Raw genomic sequence first — 6000 nt, 5'->3', positions numbered from 1 at the left:
GATTGCAGACATAGACAGTAATGTTAAGGACTCGGTAGTGAGAAGTTTCGCCAATGACACAAGAATAAGTAGAGAAATTACTTGTGATGAAGATAGGAACTTGCTACAAAGAAACCTAAACAAAATATATAAATGGGCAGAGGTAAATAGGATGGTATTTAACTCTGATAAGTTTGAATCTATAAACTATGGTGATAAAGAAGGAATGCTATATGCATATAAAGGTCATAATAACGAGACAGTCACAAATAAGGATGCAGTTAAAGACCTTGGTGTGATGTTGAATAGGAATATGTTATGCAATGATCAAATAGCAATACTATTGGCAAAATGCAAAGTAAAAATGGGAATGTTGTTCCGGCACTTCAAAACAAGAAAAGGCGAACACATAATTATGCTTTATAAAACGTACGTACGTAGTCCACTTGAATATTGCAATATAATATGGTACCCACACTACCAAAAGGATATTGCACAAATAGAGAGTGTACAAAGGTCATTTACAGCTAGAATAGAAGAAGTTAAGGACCTTGACTACTGGGAAAGACTACAATTCTTAAATTTATATAGTCTTGAAAGGAGAAGAGAATGCTACATTATAATCCAGGCATGGAAACAGATAGAAGGAATTACCAAAAACATCAAGTAGCTAAAAATATCAGAAAGAGCAAGCAGAGGTAGATTAATAGTGCCCAAAACTATACCAGGAAAACTAAGGAAAGCACACAGGACATTAATCCACCACACACCAGCATCGATAATGCAGCGTCTATTCAGTGCACTACCAGCTCATCTGAGGAACATAACAGGAGTGAGCGTAGATGTGTTTAAGAATAAGTTCGACAAATATCTAAGATGCATCCCAGACCATCCAAGATTGGAAGATGCAAAATATACTGGATGATGCATTAGCAATTCTCTGGTAGACGTCAGAGGTGCCTCACACTGAGGGACCTGGGACAATCCGAACGAACTATAAGGCCTGTAAGGTAAGGTCAATAATTTACCTGCAACACAGTCCTTACTAAATGACTCGCTAGCAACTGACTTTACCAACACAGAACTCTGGGCGACCCGTACACCAATCTCTGCTACCCTCGTGGCGCGAAAATCAAAGCTAGGATCAGCGCTTGCTCTGCTTTGCTTATATTATCAGAAAATCATTGTTTAAGCATTAATTATTCACTATTCATTACTTAACACAATTATAATAGTATAACACAGAGATTTTCTTACCTGTTATCTCTTCCTCGTTTCTGTCCAACCTCTATTTATGCCTTGTTAGTTATTAATTTAAATTATTTTCCCGGTTCGATTACCTCCACAGCAGTCTAGTATTAGTAATGCTAATCTTACTAATTGACCGAAGATTCTTGGCAAGATCGTCACTGTTACAATTTGGCTGGGTATGGCAAAATGAAATGAATATGGGATGGGATTTCGGCCTTAAGGGCCACTTGCCCAAAAACAAATGTGCAATAAAATGCAACACACAAGATGACTTACTTCAGAGTTACATCTAAAACAAAAAGAAAGGTCATCATGAAAGCTGCAGTTACATTAAATTACTTTATTTCACACAGTTCAAGCAGGGGAAATAAATCATGATGGGTATGTAATCCAGCAAGATAAATGCAACACTGAAATTAAGACAAGTTCACAGTACTGGCTTTCAGAAAGAAGGGAAATATTTATGCATTAGTAACACAAACAGGAGCCCGTGGCTCGTGAATACACAGTTAATATCTTGCAAACAGTTGCAGAAGCAGGTTGCTTACTTGTAGCAAGGTTGAATTAATTGTCTTATAAGGCAAGTTCTCACAGGTAGGTCAGTGGCAGAAATGTGAGGGGACGAGATAACACGTCTCTGGAAATAGATTTCCCAGATAAGGATTCGTGCATGGAATATTCTCTCACTTGCAACAGTCTATCACAATGGAGGGGTGATTAATTCTGTGTCACTGAGCAAAGGATTATTTCATCAATAAACTCAATTCATGTGGGGAACACACATGCTAGTATTAATGTGGTATCAGGAAGGGATTTACCTTGGGAGATGAATTATGTGAAAAGGAAATGAGGGATTTAGTGAGAGAAACAATATACTGGTTCTCAGTTTCTAATTTCAGACTTACTGGGCAATCCAGATTGCAAGTGCACTTTAGCAAAGTCGGTAGGCGATCCACTGTGTCTTCAGACAAGCCGGGTCGCTTGTGATCTAATATCAGTGTGTGGCAAGGCGCCAAAAGATACGGCCCAAGATTTGGGACTTTGCAGGTCAGAGGTCTTGCCTCTATTGAGTTTGAGTACTAACTGCTTTCTCTCAGTCAAATTTTGAATGCTGTTCGTCCTATATGCCCTCAGGCCACAGGAATGGCGACTCTCAGGGAGGGATCACCCAGCATTCCTGGAAAAACAATTAAGAACCAGCAAAAGGAGCGTACAGGGATATAGGCCTCGGGGCAAGGATATAGAGTGACTACTAGTATGCCTATTCCTCAGTGAATTACTAAATCCTACTACCTGGCTTGACCTTTTTCGAAACTACACCCAAAAACTCTCCCCTTGTACCTCGGTCTGTGGGTCTACCTCTCACCCCTGGTCTTAGCTATCCTATTCAAGGAGAATCCATCTCTATAGATTCTTGGAATAGAGGCGGTGGTGGGGTAATATTTATATCAATATATGTATGTATGTACTGTATATATATATATATACATACATATATATATATATATATATATATATATATATATATATATATATATATATATATATATATATATATTTATATATTTATATATTTATATATATATATATATATATATATATATATATATATATATATATATATATATATATATATATATATATGTATGTACTATATATACTGTACATATGTAATGCAGCGAACTGACCATATTTATCTGTCCCCATACACCCTATGAAACCCTGGCCTCCGTGAAGGTGGTAGCTCAAGATCGCTCCTCCCTTATCTCTCGAAAAACACCTTTTCATCAGTTCCAAGCAATCCAAGCACCGCCACTCACTTCGTAAAAGCTTAAAAAAAGTATAAAATAAAAAATAAAACACGTGACGTCTCGGAGAGTAAAAGTTTGCGGCGGTCTTCGTCTCCCTTCGTGTTAGCGTTGGCGCTCCTGTCAGAGAGAGAGAGAGAGAGAGAGAGAGAGAGAGAGAGAGAGAGAGAGAGAGAGAGAGAGAGAGAGAGAGTGGGGGAGGGGGAGAGAGAGAGAGCTAGAAAGTAAGGGGGTGAAAAGAGAGAGAGAGAGAGAGAGAGAGAGAGAGAGAGAGACGCAGGAGGCCTCACTTCGGGGAATAGGACGGCGAAACTATATCCCAAGTTTTCTTTCACTACTTACATCCCAGTCGAAACTCAATAAGGTGATGGAGAGGCGGCTCCCTCAAGGAGAACATTTTTCGGAGCTCTTGCCCGAAAGTTTTTGTTTAATGAACTCCAAAACTAAAGCCTCTGCGCGTAAAATGGCAGGTGGGTTTTTTTCCCTCTCCTTATTTTGCGAATATTCACCTGGATTACAGTGGGACGCATAGAGAGAGAGAGAGAGAGAGAGAGAGAGAGAGAGAGAGAGAGAGAGAGAGAGAGAGAGAGAGAGAGAGAGAATGTGTTAATTTCTTTATATATTCATGAAAGTGATTCTTCACAGGAAGAGAGAGAGAGAGAATATGTTAATTCCCTTATATTCATGACAGTGATTCTTCACAGGGAGAGAGAGAGAGAGAGAGAGAGAGAGAGAGAGAGAGAGAGAGAGAGAGAGAGAGAGAGAGAGAGTTTAAATTCCTTTTTATTCATGACTGATAACTGAATGTTTCTTCGCAGGAGGAGGAGAGAGAGAGAGAGAGAGAGAGAGAGAGAGAGAGAGAGAGAGAGAGAGAGAGAGAGAGAGAGAGAGAGAGAGAGAGAGAGAGAGGGCAGTGAGTATTGAAGAGAAGTATTATAAGTACAACTTTAATAGAAGGAAAAGAAATTACTCTCTCCAGATAGATCATTTTAAATCTCCAGGATTTATTGTGACTAAAGTATCCTCCGTGCAACGCTCTCTGCTGAAGTCCTATTAGGATGCAGGACGAATAATCACCTAATGTACCCAGTCTGGGTCGTATTCAGTTCGTCCCCGGAAGTCAGCCGAAATGATTGTCTTCACGGCTTATACTCTAATGTGCTGTTCCCAAGAACGAGAAATTTTTTCCTACTGTGAAATTCTAGGGTCCTTTAAGCTGCATCTCCCCCTCCCCCCACCATGACACACAATCAACACGCTCATATATATATATATATATATATATATATATATATATATATATATATATATATAAAATATATATTATATATATATATATATATATATATATATATATATATATATATATATATATATATATATATATATATATACATATATATATATATATATATATATATATATATATAATATATATATATATATATATATATATATATATATATATATATATATATATATATATATATATATATATATATATATATAATATATATATATATATATATATATATATATATATATATATATATATATATATATATATATATATATATATATATATATATATATATATATATATATATGTGTGTGTGAGTGTGTGTGCATCCATATTCTTCATGCACGTTATTATTATTAAATATATTATTATTATTTCATCAACAGATTTTGAACTCCATTTACATACCCTGCAATATTCATCTCTATCTTGCACACATGATAGGAGAGGGCATATCATATGTAATACCCCTTTGTAGTCGGATTTTCCCAAAGTAAGATTACTTTAATTTTAAGGGGTCGTAACGTATATATTATTTAATATTTAAGATGTGAACATTACATATATATATATATATATATATATATATATATATATATATATATATATATATATTTTTTTTTTTTCATGATGTTGCCTTGTAATACGTATATCCTCCTATAATTTTGGCATATTTACTTTTTTTCATGTGTTATGTGTAGTGATAATGGTTGTTGAAGTGTCATATTTAGTTTGGCATCAGATCTCAAAAGAACTAATGATTAAGTAACTTGATAGCGTAATTTAGAATTGTTAATACAGTATTAATAGTAACATAGTTTAGAATGAATAATATCTTTCTTGATAAAAGCGTAGTATATGAACACGTGTGTGTCCAGCAAAAACTTGTATCGTTTCAATTGTCATCAGTTGAGATAAGAGAGAACGCTTTGTTTCGGGTTACGTGATGACAGGTTTGGAAAACAGATGCCGATTCGTCCCATACGAGCTCAAGACGAGTGATTTCATGTTGTTACATGCATTGTTCGAGTCGCGTACGCCACTTTTCAAATCGTTTTGCTGGGATGACGTAACTTTCTTTCTATAAGTTTCTCCATGGTAGCTCGCACCCAAAATGCTTTAATCACGTCACCTCCCTGCTTCTAGAACTTTTGTGTCTCGTACCCAAAATGCTTTAATGACATCACGTAATTGTTTCATGTGTTACTGGAATTCTAAAATCTGTTTCATTCTGATTTCTGAGACCAGTTGATTTGGTTCCCTCTCTCTCTCTTGTTCTTAGAAAGAGATTCCTTTTAACGTAGTGTTTTGTGGTCACGTATTAGCATTAACTTTTGAGATCTGAATTTAGTAAAGTTATTTAATTTGTAATGGTGCCTGGTAAAAAAGTGTGTTTTGTGGTAACGCAGCTGCAGCAAGTGATTTACAGAGGTTTTCACAATTTTATGTAAGGTAACGTGAATTTTACTTATTAATACCATGGTATGATAAGTTAGGAAATTTTGACCGAGTGAAATCATTATTGATAAATCTTGTGTGTATTTTTGTGTATTTTTCTATTTACAATCTCTTTATATTTTCACATTTTTATCACATTTTTTATGTTGTGTTGTAACATTTATTTACATAGCATTGTAAATATTTCTTGGTAATTTAACATTG

The 6000-nt window shown here is 35.3% G+C and overlaps 1 pseudogene; it reads right to left on the bottom strand.

Annotated features, from left to right (window-relative positions):
• Positions 1-2360: 2360 nt before the first annotated feature.
• Positions 2361-6000, bottom strand: part of LOC136846876 (uncharacterized) — a 50843-nt pseudogene continuing 47203 nt past the window's right edge.

This window comes from Macrobrachium rosenbergii, chromosome 16, assembly GCF_040412425.1.
Source record: "Macrobrachium rosenbergii isolate ZJJX-2024 chromosome 16, ASM4041242v1, whole genome shotgun sequence".
Classification (NCBI taxonomy): domain Eukaryota; kingdom Metazoa; phylum Arthropoda; class Malacostraca; order Decapoda; family Palaemonidae; genus Macrobrachium; species Macrobrachium rosenbergii.
The sequence above is the reverse complement of the archived record's forward strand: the minus strand, read 5'-3'. Positions and strand labels throughout refer to the sequence as shown.